This window comes from Ochotona princeps, chromosome 11, assembly GCF_030435755.1.
Source record: "Ochotona princeps isolate mOchPri1 chromosome 11, mOchPri1.hap1, whole genome shotgun sequence".
Lineage (NCBI taxonomy): Eukaryota > Metazoa > Chordata > Mammalia > Lagomorpha > Ochotonidae > Ochotona > Ochotona princeps.
Genome location: NC_080842.1, coordinates 27,015,217 through 27,039,764, shown reverse-complemented (window position 1 = coordinate 27,039,764; position 24,548 = coordinate 27,015,217). Strand labels below are relative to the sequence as shown.

Sequence of the window (24,548 nt, the reverse complement as noted above, 5' to 3'; positions counted from 1 at the left end):
ATTTTTGAACTCCTATATGTGCTTCTTGTTGTTCATATGATTTATAGCAAGTTTTCTGAATTCTATATCCCCCAATTCTTTGATGTATTCCTCTGTTAATTCTGAGGTTGACAAAGGCTTTTTTCCTTTGAAGGGGAGTCTTTAGTAATAATCATTGTGCTTGTGTCCCTTCTTTTGCTGTTGGTCATTGTACTTCTGGTTAGCAGATTCTTCTCCTTAGGGTAGGTTTATCAGCTGTGTCACCTACAGGTCTACACTTTAATTTTACTTATTGAAATTGATACTTGGATCTTAGTTTTCAGTCACTGTGCCACTCCTTCTAGTGAGTTTCATATGTGGGTTCTTGTATTAGACTTCCACCATGGTCTCCATTGCCTCAGATCCTGGCTCACCACTCTCCACCTCCTGGGATCTCCTGCTGTGACTGCACTGTTGTCTGTATAGCCTTTCTTCCACTTTTGGTTCAAGCAGTTCCCAGGATTATGGAGCTGTCAGGTGTCCTAAACAACCAGGTTGTTTTGACTGTAATGGTGGCTACCTTGGAAAGCAGAATGTGTGTGTGGCCGGGGGGGAAGAACTTCATCATAGAGAATACCACGTTACACTTGAATGTCGTGTCAGTCAGGTGAGCCAACCATAGCTGGAATATAGGGGATTTCTACCCAGCACAAAATAGAAACCGTAAAACTGCAGTAATGATTTCATTAATGCATGTAGCTCAAGTTTTCAGGACTGGAGCAGAAGTTGTTGATGGTTCATGAAAAAAAAAAGCACAAAACTATGGCTAATTATGTTTTGAAAGAGCCAAATTACGAAGTCCAACAGGTTCCTTTTGTGCAGGACTTCTGACAAGCCTCAATAAGCCATTATACAATACAAAATCCCAAGAAGGGGGCCGAGCCAGCAGCATTTCAGAAAATTACTTGAATACGTAACTTTAATATGTAATCACAGATCACCTGTAAGTGTTTCCTGAACAGTATCTGGGAATTGCTGCTTCGGAACAACGGACAGTGGAGGCTGCTGATGAATTTCCTGGCTTAAAGTTATTCTTAGGAGACAATGTTCCTTCACCAGGTCATTATGAATCCCCCATTGCTGTTTTGGGTCCAAAACATTTAGAATAACACTGTGTTTTCAAAATGTCCTGCTTTTGTTTAAAATACATTTTACCAGCCATTAAATAGAAACTGACAATAGGGACCCTTTTACATGTATTGCATGGTCATCAAATTTTCTATGTCTACTTTTACCTTTTTGTTTTTTTACTCAAAAGTTGAATTAAAAACAGATTCTTTATCTATCCCATAAATCTCTCCAACACCTAGTTCACTGTTGGAGACACAGAAGGTCCACTAATAAAATCTCTTTGATGATAATGACTTCTAGTCCTGAAGTGATTCTCACATGAACCACCAGCTACACTGCTAGTGTGACTTTGCCTGTCCTGAGACTCTTGCCTGAATCCAGGTTTATTTGAATCAAAGCTATTTCTCAGGAATATTATCAAATAAAAGAGCACGGAGCACACCCTTTTGAGATTGTAAGATATAAGACTAAGGCTTTATGTGGAAGATAGAACTTTTTAAAGTTATCATTCATATTTTATAATGTGAAGCATTTCCTTGCAGTTTGGAAAATGAGTTATATTGGAAGAATTGTGGCTTCTAGGTAGTAATAAGTATGAATGTTTTATATGGTCTTTTCTATTGTTTCAGAACTTAGCAATAATTGTTTTTCACTCATGACATTTGTAAACTTTTATTATGATTATCACTATTTTTCACAATTTGTGCAAAAATTAATTAGATATAAAGCATGGTAGAATAATGTGTCCAGAATTTTAAATGTGGCAATATATTTAATTGTATTTTAGCATATATACATAAAAAGTTGCTTTTCCAGATACTGTGACAGGTACTTCAAAAAAAAAAAAAGCATGGTGGGGGAGACTTTATGTCTCTAAAGGTGAGCAGAATAATATTTATCTTATGTGCTATCCTAATGCAGAAAGCTAATTTTCACATACCATAGGAAAATTATAAACATTGTTTTACAGTTTCAGCATAAGACACAAACTTTTGCAGGCAAAACTAAATAAAAATTAAACTAGTGAAAATTGCAGTTGAGCTTCTTCTATTCAGTTACTTCAGAACTTACATTAACTGCATTGGTTTGATTTGGATTAAATCAGAAAGTTTGATAACTGAAATCCCTTAGGGAAATATGAAAATACATTATGCATTAAAAAATATCTTAGAAGAGGGTGTATGGACAATAGAACTGTTGCGATGTAAATTGAGTTTCTTTTCATCCATTATTTATAATATATTTAGAGTATTTTTTCCAATAGAACCACTACTAATGAGCACTGTTAAAACATTATTTGGGGCTTGGGAGGCTGTTCTCTTTTTCTACAGTGCAATTGACAGACATTATCTTCCAAGCAGTTTTGAACTTACAACTCTGAATCAAAGCACATTGCATAGTGCCAATACTGGTATTGGGTCAGTGCTGTGGCATAAAACATTGTCAGCCATATGGGCACTTGGCTGCTCTGCTTCCAATCCAGCAGAGGATGGACCAGGTGCTTGGGCTGCTGCATCTATGTGGGAGACCTAGATGAGGTTTCTGACTTTCCAACTTTTCAGTCTGACCCTATTCTGCCCTCCGGGCTGTTGTGCCCATTTGGGGAGTGAACCAGCAGATTAAAGATCTCTCTTTCTCCCCTCCCCCTTCCTTCCTCCCTCTCCTTCTCTCTCTCCCACTTCCTCTCTGCCTCTGCTTTCAAATAAATAAATAAATAAACCTTAACAAAAGAGAAATTTTTACTGATGTAAAGTACAATTGGTAATCTATATAAATATTAATGACAAACAGCATGAAATCAAACAGGCAAAGGAGGTACATCATGACGAAATGTTGCAAAATCTGAACTGTGAGTCAGATTTTGTGGTTGAGCATGACCATGGGAAATACTTTTTCTTTTTAATTTTGTCTCCCATCTATAAAGCAGGGTTTGGATCAGAATGGTCCATCCCTTTCTAACTAAAATTTAATGACTATGTGAGAAAGTCATCCATGTAACAGGCCATTGATACATCAAAACTAAACATATTTGTATTGTTGTATGTATAATCTATCTCATATTAATCACAAATAATGAAGCCAAAACATTCCCCAATGCACCCTATCTTATGCAGGCACCAAAAATCCTGCTGCAAGAGTCCTCCACAGAGGAACAAAATGCCTTGTAGATCACTACATCAGGGAGGTTTGTGTTAACCTTCCATGTATAGGATTGTCCTTGTTGGTGACTCCTTTCTGCTTAAAACACTGCTTTACATTAGCTTCAGTAACTTGACCTATTATTTAAATTCTTTTTTTAACCTAATTTTGCTATTCCTCATTGATCCCTTCACAAGCTTATTGATCTGTACTTGACCCTTAAATACTGGGTGTATGCCAAAGCCCATTATTAATACTGTTTCTCACCTTATTCTATTTGTATAAATAAACACAAGTGTTCTCATTATTTACCACATAGTGCCCATAACTCACAAATTTCATGTTGAGGCCTGATGTCTGACATGTTGGTTTATGTATCCAAACACTGAATTAAGCACTTCTGTTGATTGTTTCCAAGTTTTTTTGAAAGTTAACCATATTTCAACCAAATTTTTGAGTTAATTCTTGTCCAAACACTGTCCATCTTTCAGAATCCACTTCAAAAGAGAATGGAATTGTCATCACCCTGTTGGGAAGAGAAGCTTTTTTTAAATTAGCCTTTGCTTCTCAGGCTCCATTTTGACAAGTCCTCAAATTATACAAATACATCTGCTGATCCTCATGTGCAATGCCTCTTCCTTAAGCCAAGGAAACCCTTGCTCTTCATTGATCAACCCAGTCTCTTCACCGTTCTATTATTCTTCCTCAAGGTTTCCATGTCCATTCACTTGTAGAGTTCTCTTCTGAAACTTCAAACCTGGTTATGTTTCTCCCTTGTTTACACTGAATACCTGTTTATCTTTGAGTAAAGAAGATCTTTAAGTAATTAGCTAGATCTGCAAAAATGTGGTTCCACCTAGCTGTGGGGGTTCATTTCACTTTCCTAACTAGATGTACACTCATTAGCCTAGTTTCACTTCCTCGCACAATTCTACTTCTTCCTACATGGTAGTTTTCACATGCAGTTTCATCTGCATTCCTCTCTTCTCCATAGCCCTTCCTCTGTAAAGCATCCCCTGGACCACTAAAATTTCCATTGTACATGACCCAAAGCACCACATTGCCCTGAGAGAGTGTATCTCGCCTCTTTCTATGTATTTTAGAGATGGTTTCAAGCATTGATGAGACAGAGAAAGAGGGAGAGAGGGAGAGAGAGAGAGAGATCTTCAATCTGCTGGTTCACTCCGCAAATGGGTTTGTTGTTACTAGGCATATTGTAACTAACAGTAACATTGGTGAACACAACACACAAGCACAAATCAACCAGTAGACTCAAACAATAATTTGTCATGAAAAATTAGCCTGCCTGAACCCTGTTTTGAACTAGCTATATAAATAATGCAGAAGTGAATATTTAAATTATGTAGACAAATTATTTTCAACATGATACTTAATTTTATATAATATTTATTATGCTTGTTGTTCACATTCTAAAATTGGACTAACCAGTTTTTTTTACGTGAAATATAGTGCTTCTGTAAACATGCTAGAGCAAACCAATCAAACTAGAGGTGAGAAGTCAGAAAAGTCATGAAGTATTTGCCTGGGAATGGGATTGTTTAGATCCACGTGATTGTGGCCTTTGGCTATCATGATATTCACTGGTCTTCCCATGACAGTTTTTTTTTAAATAAAATTCTTAGTTTGGTCCCAAGTATCCAATGGCTTATAGTAACTAATTTTGAAAAAACACTAAACATAAATCATATGGGTGATAAATTATTAATAGGTTCAATTATTGCTTGTGAATTTGACTAGATGTCATTCATTGACAACTCATGAGAATATTTTGATGGCAATATTTTCTCATAAAAAACAATTATAAATATTTATAGATGATAATAACATGCAGTTGGAAAGAATAGAAGTAAGTATTACTGTCACTATATATAATAAGTAGTTGGATACTGTCCATTTATTGTGTGTGTTTAATTGGTCAAGGTGGCTCCATTTTACTTCCATGTTTGATATCTTTATTATAATAGTCTCTACCCTGTTGTTCAAATAAGCAGAAGTCTTTAAGAAAGAACTCCAGAGTGGGAAGATATTGCACATTATCATAATTTCTTTATCTTTCTATCTGTCTCTCTCTCCTCACTTCAAGGATTGTTTGGGAAGAACCAAAATACTCCATGACCTGTAAAATGCTAGGTAGATGTGAGGCTGTGTTGTTGCTTAAATTAATCTAGTGCAATGACCATCGGGATCGCTTCGAAAACCCCTTACAGCAAACAATCATACAAACTAAAAAAAACCTAAAATAAATAGACAAACAACAGAAAGTAGAGCTTGAAATCTGACAGGAAAGAGCTGGCATGGATTGGCTCATGCCTCGCTGGGTGGGACACAAAGATTAATTATTCCTCACCATGGTGTTGAGGATTTTCCCGCACACCCCCCCCCCCAAAAAAATGTTCTGCACCTTAAATGTCGACAAATATCTTGTTAGAGTTACTAGCCAGTCTAGATTATCCTAAAATCTGCCAAGATCAGCAGAATTATACTTCAACACAACAACTGGCTAAATACTAAAATGAAATAGACACGAGACAGCTGAATGGTACCTTATAGCCATTTTAAGGTATATAGCAGCCAGTCCTGTATGTAAACTAAAATTGAAATGTCAATGAGCTAATCATAGGTTGTGGTTAGGACTTGCTTTTTTTTTTTTAACATACTAGTTACTCAAAACCATGTCAATTCCATAATATTGCAAATTGCTGTTGATGTTATATTGGGACTCTTAATTGACTGGGATGATATTCTACCAGCTCTAACTTCAGACCAGAAATGGTCTCCCCAAGAAACTGTTCAACCCATCTAGACAATAAGTAGCTGGACTCTATGCTTGGTATATGTTTGCAAGGAAAGAATCTTGATTGAATTTGAACTGTAATACTGCATCAAGGTGGAGGAATCCACCAGGGGGGAGGGGAGGGGGCGGGGAGGGGGGATTCCCAGAGCCTATGAAACTGTCACATAATGCAAAATAATTAATAAAAAAAATTAATCTAGCGCCCAGCTTCATAGATGCATCCTAAATTGCCACATTCTAGATTTCTTATTGACAAAAAGGGTTTCTGCCTCAATTACAAAAAAAAAAAATGATGTCACTCAGTTATGAAAATAGTTCATTATAAACAGTACGGAAGGCCTGTGGAAATCAGACATTTAAAAGCTAAAAGATAAGCTGGAAGATAAACTGGATGCTGTGTATTCATCGTTTTCATCAGTTTTCATAAGAAGTTGTAAGAGTGGAAGTATAATAAATTTTCTTATGTTTAGAGGTTGCATTAGGTTGTCGGAGAATGATCATAGACTGGCCAAGATAAGCATATTCCTGTTAAGTGGAGACTGTCTTTGGTGAGATTTCCAAGCCAGACAGAACAGAGAACAGAAAGGAGGAAAGAGCCAAATGCATTTCAAACATACTTTGCAAGCCAAACTCCTATGGGTTTCCAGAGTTCTGAAGTGGCCTAATTGGAAATAAGTGAAGAGATTATTGCTTTATTTCTGCTTTTTTCAAAAAAAAGAAATACCTAATATTTAACTAGACCCTGTTATTTTCTTCTCTTCGAAAGAAATCATTCCAGTGCCTATATGCAGGTATAAAAACACGACTCTTTTTTTCCTCTGTTCAGTAGTCAATTCTCACTTAAATTATTCAACTCTAAAAAGCCTTTGGGTTCCAGTTGTCGTCATTGTATAAAGTACTATTTTTGCTATCCACAACTAGACAGTATGTTTTTTGCTTTATTGCCTAGATATGATATCCGTTCTGTATAAGTGACTTTGCAACAATGTTAGTTTATGCTTACTCTGTCTAGTCCAACGTTTTTCTTTATTCCACAAAAATTACTTCAAGGAATTCCTAACTCATGACTACACATCAAGTAATACTTTTCCATTTCAATGACAAAGAAATGCACATGCAAAATTTGGATTTAGGTAAACACAGCTACTTTTTCCAGTTGAGATTAAACAACAAGCTACTTTTCTAGTTATATGTAAAATATATTAAATAATTCATTAAAATGTGGCAATATGATGATGAATCATTATATCTATGCAAATCAGGGTTTCCAAACTTATCCGCATGTGTGAGATGTGACTTGCAGGAATATTTTCATCACTTTTTCTAACCTCATAATTTCACACAAAATGAAAACTTTGCAATTTACAGTACCTCATTACTAAGATCAACAATACTTGTTAGCTGAGAATAGGAAAAATACAATGTAATAACAGTGCTCAGATCCCAAAAGTTTGTGGATGTAAATTATCAGACACTAAGATACGATGGGTAATAGAAGTGCCTTCCATGGAGCTGCTATGTACATCAAGTGCACTGCAACAGTTTACCGAAAGAGGAGTCAACCAATAGTCACGCAGAAAGTCCTTGGGAGGATTCATGGCAGCTGTTTACATCATCAGACTGAAACTCATATTAAACCAATTCCAGTCTTTTTCTGCAGATTTTCTTTTTCTATGACCTTATTTTTAGTGACAGCATGGTTTTATTCTTTTTTTTCCTAAAATACTTTCTCTTTGTTCTTCCTTTTATTTTGCATTGTTAGGATTCTCTTTTATTTGTTTAGATTTATTTATTTTTATTGTGAAGTCAGATATACAGAGAGGAGGAGAGACAGAGAGGAAGATCTTCTGTCCGATGGTTCATTCCCCAATTGATTGCAATAGCCGGTGCTGCACTGACCTGAAGCCAGGAGCCAGGAACTTCCTCCAGGTCTCCTGTGAAGGTACAGGGTCCCAAAGCTTTAGGCCATCGTTGACTGCTTTGGCCACAAGCAGGGAGTTGGATAGGAAGTGGAGCTGCCGAGATTAGAACCGGCACCCATATGGGATCCCGGCACATTTAAGGTGAGGACTTTAGCTGCTAGGCCACGGCGCTGGGCCCACATTATTAAGTTTCTGATGAGGCAATTCAGTGAGATGCAAGAGAAAGCAATTGTTTCATCATACTGATTGATTACTATGACAGCTGATCCCATGACCCCTGTATAGTGTAGACATGGTAGTTTTGTGTGTGCTCAAACATAGCTTCCTTCATTTAAGATAATTTGATGCTAATTGACTTTGGATAAAATTCAACATTGTGAAGTTTTTTTTGTTTTGTTTTGTTTTGTTTTGTTTTGTTTTTAAATTTGGATTTCGGGCCCGGCAGCATGGCCTAGCAGCTAAAGTCCTCGCCTTGAATGCCCTGGGATCCCATATGGGCGCCAGTTCTAATCCCAGCAGCTCCACTTCCCATCCAGCTCCCTGCTTGGGGCCTGGGAAAGCAGTCGAGGGCAGCCCAATGCATTGGGACACTGCACCCGTGTGGGAGACCTAGAAGAAGTTCCTGGTTTCTGGCTTAGGATCGGCGTGCATCGGCCCGTTGCGGCTCACTTGGGGAGTGAATCATCGGACGGAAGATCTTCCTCTCTGTCTCTCCTCCTCTCTGTATATCTGACTTTGTAATAAAAATAAATAAATCTTTAAAAAAATAAAAAATAAAAAAATTGGATTTCAAAACCTTCTACCCCCATTTTCACTTTTTCTGCAAACTCTCTGAAGTACCCTTATAGACATACACAAATCCAGTCATAAATATTTGGCTAATATCCTGTAACATACAATTGGACTTTCAAATGATCTTGGTAGAATGAAAAGATGCTCAGAAGTGAATAGGAGAAGATGTTAAGATGTATGTAGGGCGGTTCACATGTGGAAGAGCAAAATGGGATCAAATTCCAAACATACCTGATCAGGTGCCAGGGCTGAGGGTCTACAGAGTAAGGGTCTTGCTGATTGATATTCAGGTTATGGTAGTATAGGCCCAAGTGCATCCTGTTCATATGGACACATGCCAGAATGGCAGGAGAAAATCCTCCGAGCTCAAGGAAGACTCAAGATTTTGGAATTTAGTTAGTAAATGTCCTATCATTATGTGGCATCTTTACCATCGTTATTGTACTTGAGCCATTTGTGTACTCTTTAGGCAGCAACACACACAACCTGCCTGCAATATGTGTGTAAAGAGCAAGTGGATCTGTATCAGCAGAAAACTAAAGTCAGGAGTTGAAGTTGTGAACAAGACGTAGGCATCAATACAGGATGTGAGTGCCTTAGCCAGTGTCTTAACTGCTGAGCTAAATGCTAATCCCACCCTGGTTAATGCTCGCAAGAAGGTTACTTTAAAGGACTCAGCCTAACCAATTCCTTGCACAGCTTCCTGTCTTACCATGTGAACTGCCCCCTCCCACCTTCCTTTCCACACATGCTGATTCCACGCACCTGCATGAGATGAAGCAAGGAAACCTCCAGAGGCAGGACAGTGCCAGTCCATACGACATGCATTTTCAGCTTCCAAAACTTTTTTTTTTTCATAAAAGAAAATCAGCCTCAGGTATTTCATGAAAGCAATGAAAATCAGACTAATCTAAAATGTGTTCCCACTTTACAGTTAAGAAAACTGAGATTGAATTGTAAATCACTCAGTGGAAGAAAGTTCAAATGAAGCTACCTCAAATACTTTACTTCTAGTTAGCATTCCATGCAGATTTCTAGATTATAACCCTCAAATGTCTAGCCTGAGAATTTAGATTCTGTATTAGTATCACCTGGGAAGATTGTTAAAGCACAGAGTGCTAGGCCACATCCCAGGCTCTGCTAATCTTCAGCAAGCCTGGGTTTGGGGCTGAGAACTGGTCTTGCTAGGAGTTTCCAGGTGATACCAATGCTCTCTCCCTCAGCCCCACCCACCCTTTAAGAATATTGGAAGCAGCTGCTCGCCCAAGTCAGCGCTCTTGGAGAGAAGATAGTGTGAATTCAAGCGAGGGTGTCTGGAACAGAGTGGAGTGTCTTCAGAGACAGTGGTGAACAGAGGTACTACCTAATGATAGACGGCGCTGGCTGACTCCCAACAGGTAAGGAAACCAGGGGTTTAAAGACCCATGTTTGGAAAGTAGGTGCTCTAACAACTTGTAAAACTCTACCCAATTCTCCTTTGTTAAACCTAGGTTAACATTAATGTTTCCTTCATAACTTCTTGGCAAAAATCAAATGAACTAGGATGACAAAGATGTTAACATAATGCATAGAAGGGGGAAAACTTGAACTAACCAGAGCTGAATTAGTTATTTTCACAAGAGGAAGGGGGAAGAGTTGCAGGTGGGATAACTCCAGGCTGTTTCAGGCTGAAATGCCTGAGAGGATTGAATTGCTTTGCTGAGCCTTCTAGGAGGCTCCATCTCTGGTTGCTTTTTCCAGGTTTCAGTGTATCCTCTGTCCAGGTTTCCATTAACTGATGTCCAACTTGCTATCACTCAGGAGCACATCTGGGGGATGTGTACTGGCAGCAATTGAACTCAAAAGCCCTGAGTGGTTACCAGGGATGTGACAAATAAGGCTGAAAGTCCACTTTTTAAAAATGTGATCGACGGAAATCTGCTTCTTGTTGCTTCCTTACTGTCCCTTTCCTCACCCTTCTCAATAGATACAGAAAATGATTCTTATGACTTTGAACCTGTTGCCTTTAAGTCTTTCTCATCTAACTCATCTCTTGAGAATCAGCGTGAAAATGTGTTTTTAAATGAAATGAGTACATTTGCAAGTGACACGCAACACATGTCTTAGGCGAGCTGTAAATGTATTAAAATGTGCATTGTACATCTAGAGCTGATTGTAACATGGGCAGTCTATTTCTGATGGTCAGCCATTATCCTATTGGGCTACATTTGATGATGTTTGAAGATTAAGACAGAAAAGGAACAAAAAATACATGTATCATCTTTTTTTCTTTTAAAAATAAAGCACAATCATGAATGGTTATTGCTTAATGTAATCATCTAAAAAGTTGTCAGAATGGAATGAGATTAAGCTAATTTCCCCTAGTTTTCAATTCTTTATTCCTCCTTTTCTGCTGACAATTTTTATTTATTTACGTGACAAATTTCAATCATCTAGCTCTTTTATTATTTTTCTCAAGACAAAACTCAGTGAAACGAGGTTCCAAATTACATTCACTACAAATAATTATTAAAAACCATGAGTCCAATATATTATTTCAGTATATTCAGGAAGAAATTCTTTGAATATTGATAAGAAACAAATTCAATATTCATATTATTGCATCAGCCTCATAGCTGTTATTTTTCATTGAATCCTCTTCCAGACATCCAGTATCACCTGGGAAGATTGTTAAAGCACAGAGTGCTAGGCCACATCCCAGGCTCTGCTTATCTTCAGCAAGCCTGGGTTTGGGGCTGAGAACTGGTCTTGCTAGGAGTTTCCAGGTGATACCAATGCTCTCTCCCTCAGCCCCACCCACCCTTTAAGAATATTGGAAGCAGCTGCTCGCCCAAGTCAGCGCTCTTGGAGAGAAGATAGTATGAATTCAAGCGAGGGTATATTATTTTCTTGGACATATTCGTGTTTTAGAAGTACAAGAGGCAGTTAGTTGTGTCTTTCTTACCCATTAAAATTCATTGTGACAAATCTCCAAAAAGAAAGCTAAACCAAATGTCACTTGAAGAGCAAATAATCCAGAACAAAGCCGCGGGATGAATTCTCACCCACCCCAGGAATGAGTTTTTGGCTTTGCAAATGTGAGTTTGTGGGCTGTGGTGCTAGGAAGGCAGCACGCAATTAATGAGTCGAACGGTTTGGGAAAATGTGTACAAATTTTTCCGATATACCCATAACAGAAGTCATTGTATGAAACCCATATACATTTTTTTTCATACACTAGTGAGTGTCAACAGGAAACAGGTTTGGTTGGAACTTTTAAAACATTTTTTTCTGAAGATATTCATATTGCTAGTGTGCATTGTCCGGGCATTTTAAGCTCTGAGAAAGTGTTTTTGTATGGGAAACAAAGCAGGGTGACAAATGAAAATCAACCACAGCTAATCAGTACGCATACTTTCTTCTGAGTCACTGTGCCCTTTGCTGGACTCTGACATACTAGTTTTACTCATCTTTGTAAGAGAAATAAAGAATGTTTGTAACATCTATAGCATAGAAGTGAGCAGCTGCAGAGTGCAATGACTCACATACCAACACGTGTTCCTCAGACCTTGTGGCAGCATAAATAACAGGAAACAAGAGCTTTCTGTTGCGTGTTTTAGGCTCACTCTAAACTTAGGCAAACATATTCCATGTGAAAATTCCTTACTTCAGAAGAATACTTTAGAATTTTTTAATTTTGAGATTTAAGCACTATCCCTTAGCTTCTGTTCGACCTGAAACATTTGCCTACTTCTCCCTCAGTGAGAAATTCTAAACTTGCTTTATCCAAGGGAGAACTATGTATTTTAGCCTGTCTGTATTTTAAACATAATTTAAAGAACAAGAGTTCCCCTAGCCATCTTTATTTTTTATTGAACATTTACTGAGTCTAATTATGTGAAAAGCCCCAAACAGTATATTATGAAAATTCACAAATAAGAGCTATATACTGCTGTTAGAAGATTAACAGTTTACAAGAGGGAACCTGTATGTGTAGAGGAAGAAAAAAGTGTTTCTGTAGAATTAATGCAACATTTACATCTGTTTTTGTTTTATTCGTCTGTTATCTTTTATTGAAGCCATTTAATCCAGCTCCTGTTTAAACTATGACAACTTTTTGAATTTTATTTTTATTCATTTTGGGAGAGAGAAAGACAGAATGAAAGTTAGGGATTTCCTTGACTAGCTCACTATCAAGTCCCAACAGTCAGGTCTTGGCCAGGCCAAAGCTAGGGACTTGGCCTTCCCAGGATTGGAATTGAAGGAGCCAGGACTTGAAATAGGCATTCATATTTGGGATGTACATGGTCAAACATCAATTTAACTGCTGGGCCAAATGTCTAGTGCAATTATTTTTAAATAGGGAAAAAAGCAGATTTCAAATTAAGGCATTTTACAGTTTATTAAAGTATGGCCTATGGTATATGTCTCTGAAAATGCCGTCATCTGGAACCAACTAGATTTCTCTGTTCTTTTTCAACTTCACTTTTCTTTTTATATTATTCCATTGGTTAAATGAATAATTATTGTATAATCTCTGCTTTACTCTCTAATTGCAAAATGTTGCTACCCTGCATCTCCTTATTAACAAGGAGAGAAACATTTAATTTATATATAGAATGAGCTTTAGAAATACACTCTGCCAGGCCAAATTGGTAATTTTATAGACCTTCAAAATAAAATTTTATTAAAGCATTTAATAGTCGAATAATGAAACAAGGATACCAATTTAAATAAAGCTGACCATTACATGTGTTAGTACAAAGACATTAGGCCAGCTGTTACTGAAAATTACTATTATTTAGTGAGTATTTTTTCCTTTTTGCATTGTAATGAAACTATTTAATCCCACACTCTAATGACTAATCTGGGGGGGAGGTATATAATATAGTGATTTCAATCTCATCAAAATTAGATTTACCAAAAAGAAGAAAACTCGTAGAAACTAAAAGTAGTTGTTGTGTTTTTTCTGTTTATAGCTGCAGATCATTTTATTCTTTATCTATTTTGAGAGAGCAGGGTGTGGGAATGAGAGAGAGAGAGAGAGAGAGGGAGACACTCCTATACACTCCACTGCTCTGATTGATTCCCAAAATACTTCAACCCAAGTTGGGCCAGACTTAAGTTCAGAGCCTAGATAGGTCTCAGTCCAGGATTGTCTCAGTCCAGGATAACTGGGTCATTGCCTCTCAGTATCTGCATTAACAGGAAACTGGAATGAAGACCAGAACCAACAGTCCAACCCAAACACTTGATTTTGATACAAACCTCCCAAATAACATTTTTCATAATTTTTTTGTGTTTATTATTTATTAAAGTCAGGAGAGACGGATATCTGCCATCTATCAGCTCACTCTCCTGATGGCCCCAGTGAGTAGATTTAGGCCAGGCTGAAGCCAGAAGCCAGGAGTTTCATCCGGGTCTCCCACTTGGGTATGTGATCCTAAGCACTGCTTTTTACAGGTCATTTGCAGGAAGCTGGATAAAGAACTGGAGCAGCCAGTACAAAACCAGCACCTATATGCAATGGTGCTATTGCAGATAATGGCTTTACAGGCTATGTTACAATGCTGGCCCCACAGCAAATTCTTACTACAAGCTGACTTTTCTATTTTCAATAATTTTGAAAAAAATTATTTTGAGTAAATAGTTTCGAATAAATATTTCTAATAAGTAATTGAGAAGCCTGAAGGCTTTTTTATCTGTTTTTCCAGTTGCAAGAAAGTCACCAATATTTGGATATTAGTGATGACTTCAGCCACTTGTTTATGAAGATCATTACAGACCATCATTCTAGGTGAAATCTGGGATGGTTGCATATGTTGCTCAGGACAGTCCTTAGAGAACCAAACCTGGGTTATTTCATATTTGAAATCCCCAACAGAGGCCAGCACTGTGCCACAGGTGATGGAGACATCACTTGCCAATCTGGCATCTTATAAGGGCACCAGTTTGTATTTCAGTGCCCTACCTCCAATCCAGCACCCTGCTAATAGATTGGGAAAGTAACAAAAGTTCTCCAGTGTTTTGGCCATCACCTGTTTTTTTTTTTTTTTTCCTGTCCCCTGGCCTTTGTAGCCACATGGAAAGAGAACCAATGAATGAATCAATCTCTGTGTTTATGTGTGTGTGATTTTCAAAATATACAAATAAATATTAAAGAGAAATCTAAGAAGCAGAAATATTGTGAAGCCATCAACCCTTATGAGAGACTTTGTACTAAAACTACTCAGCAGTGCTTTTGTATTGCATTTCATTTTATGGCATCATTTCATAGGCTTTGAGGTTGCCCCAACCCTTCCCTGTACCCTCCCCCAATGGTGGATTCCTCCACCTTATTGCTATATTACAGTTGAAATCCAGCCATGCTTCTTTCATTACAAGCCTGTACCATGCATAGAGTCCAGCATCTTATTGGCCAGATGAATTCAACAGTTTCTTGGGGAGACCATCTCTGGTCTAAAAGCAGACCTGGCAGAATATCGTCCCGACCAATTAAAAGCCATAACATAACATCGATAACAGTTTACAACATTATGGAGTTAATTGACATGGTATTGAGTGACTGATATGTTAGAAAATGCAAGTTCTTAACCACATCCTGTGACTACTTCATTGATATTTCAATTTTAGTTTATATACAACCGGCTTCTATCCACCTTAAAATGTCTATAGGGTACTGTTCAGCTGTCTCGTGTCTATTTTCATTTTTGTATTTAGCAGTTTATTGTATTGAAGCATGATTTTTACTGAACTTGGCAGATTTTAGGATTGTCCAAACTGGCTTATAACTTTAACAAGGCATATGTCAACAGTTGAGGCACAGCACAGTTTTAGGAGGGTGTGCAGAGATCTCTTCAATACCCCAGTGAGGAGTAACTTATTTTTGTATCCTACCTAGTAAAGTATATGTGAGTCCCCGCTGACTGTTTCTGTCTGGTTCTAAGCTTTCCTTGTTCAGTGCTTACAACTGATGAAACAGTGCGTTAACTACCCCAAGACACACAAAAGTGCTGAGCCTTTACATTTCATTGTAAGCAATATTTTTGTAATACCATGGGTGAATGAAATCTTTCAATCTATAACAAAGATATTAAACACATTCTGTAAGATTACTAGCCAGCAGTTCGTGTTGCTTAGTCCAAACTGTTGCAAGTTAGCTATTGTTTTACATAGAGTAAAACATTGGCAGAAAACCCAGCAATGCACGTATTGCTATTCAAACTCACTTCTTCAGAATTGCCAAAATACCCTCCTTGAATTTCTCATGCATTGCTTTCATAGCATGTAGGGACATCTGGAATCATCCTTGTGTATACATTTGCATGTTTCCTTCAAAATTGTTGTCACCTTGAAACCATGGTAAAAAATAAAACATAACCCAGATTCAAACCTGATCCGCTTGATTGTAGATCAGTTAACTTGGGTACATTACTTCTGTCAAGTCTGAATCTTTCTTCAGGTATCTATTGCAGTTGTACTTCTTTTGCTCAGTAAATTTGATCCTTTTAACACAGAATAGTTAGTAGGAAAAAAAATGAACTTGATATTATAGTTATAGGCCAAGTCTTCAAATTCAACAAAGTTTTCTTTTTAGTCAAAGTCAGCTCATGTGCTGTAGTTTGTGGCTTAAGTTTTTTTTTTTTTTTTTTTTTCTTGCTCAGCATTGTCCCTTAGGGCCTGGCAAGTTGGTGTCATTGTGTGAAGTCTCCTACTGTGAAAATCAACTTGCATTTGAATGTGCATCTTGACCCATAAATGTCACTGTGGTCCACTGAGCCTCTGACTTGAACATTTCCTGTTGTAAATGGACAATGGGAAACAGTATTTGTTCCTTGCAAACAGAGTTTGTGACAGACTATGTGTAAATACCCATGAGCAAAGTGTAGCAGACAGGAGAGACTGCAGCAGTCAGAATCTAAGTGCACATCTCCAACTATTGAGCAAGATGACACAAGACAACAAAGTTTCTGAGTAGCTTTTTGGGGGAAAAAAAAGGTATCAGATTATCGTTTCTGTTTCCAACTCGCTTCTCCCTTTCATGAGAATGCATTCATCTTGCTTACCCTTGGTGTCAAGCTTAACAATTTGCCTCAAAATGCGATTCTATCAAGTTCTCTCTTCTCATTCACTTTGTTGATTTCTCTTCCCCTCTAGGTGCACACATACACTATATGTATCTTGAAATTCACATTTGTTGTCCAGTGCTTAGGTTTGCTAGCCTGAATAGGAATGGAAATGAGTAAGGGAATGAATAAACACGCACATGGATAGTATTATGTGAACAGGAAGCAGTGCTCTCCCACATGGATTGCCCCTTGTTAGAATGAATAGCATCTTCTTTAAAAACCTGATTTATTTTAAAGAATTGTAGGGTTATGTTTTGACATTTCATATTCATCAAAAATCTGAAACTCAGAGAACACGATTATTTCTTTTTAAATTCTAGTTCCTGACAGTGCTTGCCTTTATCTAACTTGCATTATTTTATTTTGACTTGAAAACTAGCAGAAGTATTTGACCAAATTTGAAATTTTATCAAACTAACACAATGCATAAAAGAATAGTTCCAACAATTTGAGGAAAATGGAATTAAAATATAAGGTTATTTGGATGCTTAAAAAAATGCTGAAATTCAAATAGGGTTTTTTTTTGGTAGTTTTGTTTTTCAAAATGTGTGTCTTCCATGAACTTTATGAAGTTCATCATCTAGGTCAGCATGGTTTTCCCTGCTGGGTCTGCATGTCAGTGAGTATAGGAACAGAAGGAAAAGAAAATCAACACTTACTTAGAATAAACTCTGCACTTAAGCACATCCCCTGTGTTTACAGTTCTCTTAAAATGTTCCTGATTCTTGCAGAATAATAATGGGGAAGCAGAGAGTATCAATTAAACTTGGATTACTCATTGGTCGCATAATGCAGAATTTGTAAAGATTAAATCACTCTCTTGCTCTATTGCTCTATCCTGAAATTATTCCTCTTTCAAGTATGCCCTCAACATTTAAGAGGAAAGAGGTAGAGCAGAAATCAGTGATAAGTCATTTTCACAGGAAACATTCGATGGACTGAAAAGCCAAATTGTATAAGATGTGGTTTTGTTTTGTTTTGCTTTTTATCTGTGGCTGTCTTTGGGGTTGCTCAGGTATACACTTCACACCAACACTGGATTTGAGTATTTAGACGACAAGTATAAGCACTTAGTTATATAAACCTGGGAAATTTAGGTAAAATCTGTTAGTAAAAGAAAGAATCAAAGATGTGTAAGGGAGAGATGATTGGTGGAGGTAGTTTTAACTGCCTTCCCAAAGATTACCATGTGCACGTTGGATATGTCAACTTGAAATAAAATGTGATTCCCAGGCATCCAATATGGCAAGAGAGTCTGGTTGATGGGGCTCATTAAAGCAGCTGGAAACATCTGCTTTCTCTGTTCAAAGGACTAAAATTCAGGGACTGATGTGTTAGGTGTTCACAGGGAGGCAGGGCTATGAGCATTCAGGAGCCAGCAGAAAGCACAGGTGCACACTCCCCAATACACACACACACACACACACACACACATGAGACAGGATTATTTGGCACTTTCTCACACAACAAAAGTAGACATCAAAATGTTCTGAGATCATATATCACTCAAACTAGGATCCTCTTCTTCGGAGAATACTGTGATTCTGTGTTTTTTTTTACCGCCCATAATCATTGTCACTGAGTCTTGTCAAACAAAGGCCATTTTTTCTGCAAGGAATGCTTGGAATACACAACTGAGGTAGGGAAAGATTTTTAATGGGAACATCAGCCTTTAAATAAGTAATTGTCTTATCTAAGCACATTTAAAAAAACATCTGTATAAAAAATCATACTGAAAAAATTTATACTCGACAAAATTGTGACACTCACTCATCTAAAAAGCTTTGCTCATTCAAACCACAGAGATTAATCACAGAAAAGAGATAAAAAAAAATTCCCTGAAAGAGAAGGGAAATAATTTAGCAGTAAATCATACGGCAGGGCTAACATGAATCAAAGAAAAAGGTACCAGCTCTTATGATTTAGATGACGTATAAAAAATAGCCCTCTGTGGATTGACAGTTATAGGGATAAATGATGAAATTATGCAGCGCTGATATGTTCTCTTCTTGCCATTTGTCATTTTGCATCTGATTACTTCTAAGAATTTAATTAAAGGAGCAACAGAACCATATAGACCTTTTGTGACTCTAACAATCACATACCTTTTTAAGCCTTTTTAAAGAAAAATGACTGCCCTATACTTTTCTTTGTCCCCCACTAAATGCTCCATATACATTTGCAAGTTTTTTTTCCTTTCATCATTTCATGCGTGCAAGAAAAATGTAATAAGAAAACATTAGAAATCAAAGCAACAATCATCCACTGTTAATAGCAGAAAAATATTTTACTATACATTGAGAGACCCCGAGTAAGAACATCTGCTGAATTGATACTTGTGAATTGAAATAAGACAGTTGTACATTTGATCTCATATCCTAGCTTAAATTAAATGAATATGGGTTTGTGTACTATGTAAGTATAACTTTGTTCATGTGTGTGTGGCTAAATAGACACACGATGAGAACTTAATATCCACATTATGGATACTTTTTTGAAGCATAAGTATAAAGTAAAAGCAAGGATTCAGTTTAGAAGGTGAATGGCATCTTGTCAAAGTGATTGTGAAATGTGGTTATGGCAGTCAATTGTGTTTGACTTCTCCTAAATCAGAGGGTGTTTTGTCCTGTACTGTATAGCATAATGGTATAGGAAGTGAATTTCGATCAAATAAATCCCCCAATAAGGTCTTCATTGTAAAAATTCTCATAAGAATAATGAAGGCTGTAAGATGTATCGTGACATTTTACAATGTGAACAACCAATATGTACTTAAAAATACACCTGTGTGGGCAGTTGCATTCGCTATTAAGAATAGGAATACTAGAAATCCAATTCACAATCACTTTAAAGTTTTGCTTCAAAACAACTTCAGCATTTTAACTGACTAAATTAAGGCTTTTCTGTGTTCCCCCCCATTTCCCAGAGCAGGAATTAAATCAGTTTTAATTTATTTTATTTGCTAACACTGTGGATATAATTATTGCTGCCGAGTCTTTTTAATTGTTTTCAGCTAGGTGCTTGTCTTTAAGTTGCAATACACTTCTAATTCCACATTGTTGATATTCCCTTGTTAATTCTAACAAAGCATCATAAATCCAGGTATTTAGGTTTATTGAATTTTGAAATGAGGTGATTAGTTGGTGCATGGATGAATGAATTGATGCAAAGCAAAATGAATTTTATGATTTACTATGGTTTACAAGTTCCCTTGGAACCATTATGTGCAAATTGTAAAATGTATTAAGAGGTAAGATACCACATGTATAATCAACTTGGCAAATTTTGTTCAAGTAAAGATATTCAAGCCTTCTGCAAGGGAGTCACTGTTGAATAAGTGTTTGGCATACACAATTAATTTTCACTGTTTTGTTGTTTTACACTGTATCATTTATAAGTCTAAGAGGCTAATGTATATGATTTTCAAGGCTTTACAACTGGTGTGGAACACCATGTTTTGGGTTTTAGGTTATTAGGTTGTAGGCTAATGCCTAAGGCAATTACTAGTTCAAAATTCTGATAGGATGTAAATCAGCATTTCACTTTGAAACTGATGGTTCCTCAGCTACATCCACTTAGGGATGCAGACCATCAGCACATCGATTTTACATGGTTGTTCTTATTATATGTAATTTGTGTATTTAGTTTGGTGTGGCATTAATTGTGAAAAATCTGTGCCCTTGCATCCATTGACATGGTTAATGCAGACAGGAAATACTAATAATACACTATTATACAAATACCAATGATTGGAGGCAGATCAGGATCTGTAGCTGGAATAAGTGAGTGGATAGTGGGAAGCGTGTCATAGAGGACATACTGTTATTGAAATCCTATCTTATTTATTTTGCCTCCACTTTTTTGCTGAATGATTTTGTTAAAACTCCACAGGGTCTGTCTAGCCAGCAGTAATGAAGCTGGTTAAGGTGCCTGGGTTCAGTACCCAGACCTGACTCCTGATTCCAGCTCTGTGCTAATAAAGACCCTGGGAGGCAGGTATGATGGCTGGATTTGTTGAGCTCCTACCACCCATTTGGAATAGCCCCATTAACTTGGTCCCACCCTCCTCACTTTGGCATGACTCAGCCCAGGTCACTGCAGCCATTTGGACTCAGCAGATAGGGGAGGGAGACTCCTCTACCTATTTTTTCTCTACCCTACCTCTTGGCCCTGTCTGCCTTGTCTGCCTCTGCCACTCCCTCCTTTTCAGCCTCCCTCTGCCTGCTTCTCTTTGACTACCTTTTTGCCTTCCAAAAAAACAAACAACAACAAAAAACATAAGCCTCCATGATGAAACGCAGCTCCCCCACAGCTGGCAATGACTGGGGGGAAACGCTGCCTGTGCTATTGAAGCTGGGGGCACTTTGGGCATGGAGCCCCTTGTGGAGCTGCTTTGTAGAGAAGACGCTGCAAAAGGGCAACCTGGGTGGGCAGAATAGCCCAGGTGTCCCTGTGTTTTCTTTGTCCCTAATCCCAGCCTGCAGTATGGATCTTGGGTAACTTGCTGCCAATCACACATCTATCTTTTGGTCACAAGCAATCAGTTCTTCATTTTTGATGTCATACAGTTGTCATTGTTTAACACCACTGTTCTGTACAGAAGTCCAATGTAGTTCACAGTGAACTGTTGCACATGGTGTATCTATTAGACTAAAATCCAAAATATTTACTTCCCAATGACTTGTCTTGGAGACTTCACACATTCAGAGGTGACCTGTCAGGTTTATTAGCATTTAATCAGGCCAATCACCCATGATTTTATTTTTGTGCAGGCTAATTACCTCTGACAGTCCATTCCTTAGACACCTAGTGAAAGTGGTTTCTGCATTCTTATTGTACTTGTCTGAAGTACAGAGCCATTTAGGAAAAGGGAAGTTTTGTGGTATCTGAGGTGAAGTTACATTGGAAAGGAAAGGAAGCTTGAGGAGCCTTTTTAAGGACCAGAAGCTCAGAGCTTGGAATTTTGAGTGGTATTCTGCGTGGATCAGCACATGCCTTGGTATCTGCTCTGAGAGCTCGCCATAGTGCCCAGAAACACAGCAGCATGCCAGTTCCTTGGAAATCCAGGCAGGAGGACTACAGGGATTCTCTTCCCACTTGTGATGCAGACCAAATAAGAGTTGCACTGCATTAATAGGTGCCAGTAGGGTTGATTGGCTAGTTAGGTCTTCCTGAATAAATTTGTACTGGGCATTGCTATTTTATCCATTTGTTTTCCATTTTCAGAACACAGTAATATTCTGGAATGGTCAGAATACCGTAATTAAGAAGAGAAAGTCTGTAGTCAGAGCGGCAAGGCATCTTGAACAAATTTCCTAATCCCCACTAAGCTTTCACTTCTTTAAATACGAGGATAATAGCAGTACCTATTTCACAAGATTGTTTATAGAGTATTACATGAAATTGCTCTGTGGTGTCAGTTCCTTGTAACAATGCATGACACATACTTAGTCTCAGGTAGAGATCAGCTGCTATCATGAGAGAAACAAAGAATTTAAATCTGTTAGTTTCTCGCAACGTATGTGGGAGTAACCTGGGATCTCGATTCAGGTTCCTTAATGACTCAAACTTTCACTATAGAATGTGACTCCATTGAACAGCTACCTTTTTAAAACTTAAGTCCATAGCTTTGTATAGCCATATGAATCCTTATTGAGCATTTATTCCTATACTAAATCTAACGATATAGATATTGAAAAAAAATGCAATCCTTCCTTTCAAGTTGTGGAAAGTCTGATTGTAGACATTCACAAATAAATCTATGTTCAAGTTTTTAAATAAAACTAAGCTTAGAATGAGCTAGGAGCAGACAGCTGACCCATCCAGGGAGTAGAAAAGACCAGAGAAAGCTCTGCTTTGACACTATCTGATTGACCAAACTTGCCAAGTTGATTCTATGTTTAAGAGGACGTGTTCATTACTGATTATTTTATGATTTAAGACTGCCATGCTGGTAAAGAAAAAATTATCCCTCAACTTTAACCTTACACCAATCATCTTTCTGTCACCTCGATTCAAGCCAAGTAATGTCAAATTAGGTATTTATTCTTTCCATATTTTTCAACCCAAGCCATAGATTTTGATGGATTAATTTCATCTTGATCCTACCATTGACATCTAGCTCCAATCAGAAAGAATAAAAATATAAGGTGTGATTAAAATGATTGCTTAACACTCTATTAATAATAATTGACTAGCTATTGTCAGCATCCTTGAAAATGATTATCTGCAAACTAAGTAATTTTGCTAGTAAATTATGTGTACAATTTCTTTATGTAATCGGAGGAAGTATCCCAGAAATGACTGTGATAAATATCCAACTAAATTGGTTCTCTGTTTCTCAAACTCTAGAATTAACTTATAAAACAGAATTTACGTGAGAACAAGTGAGTAAATAAATAGATTCAAATCTTGGGTAATTGATCCAGTGGAGCAGTCTAATGATGTGGACAATTTGAAATAAATAGTAATTCCCAAATTAATTAAATGTGCCTTTCAATGTTTTATTACTATATCTTTAAGCACAGTATTTGTGGTATTAAGGGATTTCACAGAAGTGCAAGCAAAATATGAAATCCTTGGGTTTCAGTTTGACTACTCAACATTCTTTCCACTGGTACATTGTCTTCTGCTTTTTGTGTGTGGAGAGTGAATTAGCTCACTTCCTGAAGTGTTGCTGAAAATGAACCTTTCTTACACATTTGCTCTTTCGTGCCTGCTCTAGGCCAGAGAAATAAGTGTGAAGTTTGAAAATCTTCCAGTATTTGTGCCATAACATAGATCTTTTAACAGTGTACTTCACCATGCAGAGTAGATAGCTTTGTAAATTAAAGTCTTTAAGTGGCTAAAATATCACTCCATGAAGACTTGACTGTAACTGTTTGCCAGCTTGCTTAGGAAAATTAACTTAGGCCAGAAAAATGGTAATATTGGTTGTATTGTTTCTACCAGCTAAGCACTTTTAAGGAAAAAGATTTTTTTAGCATAAGGCTTTAAAGCAACATAGATAAAAATATATTTCTGTATTTTGGAAATTTTATTTTGGGGAGTAACGGGCACCAAAGTTATGTGTAAATGAGCTAATTCGGGTAAGTTTTTACATTTTCAAAGACTTATTTTAGCATTTTATGACAGTGCAACACGATGGATTTTAAGATGAGTGAAATTACATTTTGGGTATCAATGTACATTGTGAGCTACTAGAATGAGATTTCTTAGCTGATAGTAATGGTCTTATGGCCTATATAATGGGCCTGTGGTAATGATAAAGTGTCCCTGTTGGAAAAACGGCACGTGGCAGAGATGGTAATGCTCTTCTGTTACCTTTCTACCTCTGACTTCTCACGCATCAATACTTCTTTCTCACCTGACATTTATTCATCCATGTATTGAACAAAGGGAAAATTGTCCCCAGAAGCCTAAAGTAGTATGCTGTGTATATGAGAAAAAATTTAGCAATCTCTGTTCATCTCGTCAATAATACATTCATGGAAAGCATTCTGTCCCATGTTGATAACACTTCTAGTTGTGTGTACATATCATTATATAGCATGCTACCCTCTGCTTATTTTTTGCATGTGTTCTTAGTAAGGTGTACAATTTGATAGTTTTCAATGTAGAAGACAAATGTGACTTCTGTTTATGCTGTCAGTGTTGAGCACAGGGCCTAGGTCACAGTACTAT

General features: G+C 37.3%; 1 long non-coding RNA gene across 1 annotated transcript in view; it reads left to right on the top strand.

The window, feature by feature from the left end:
• The first annotated feature begins 10,051 nt into the window (after window positions 1–10,051).
• LOC131481436 (uncharacterized) overlaps window positions 10,052–24,548 on the top strand; it is a 366,383-nt gene continuing 351,886 nt past the window's right edge. The window contains exon 1 of the long non-coding RNA XR_009246331.1: window positions 10,052–10,154. This is a non-coding gene — a long non-coding RNA (uncharacterized LOC131481436). The remainder of the gene's footprint in view (window positions 10,155–24,548) is intronic.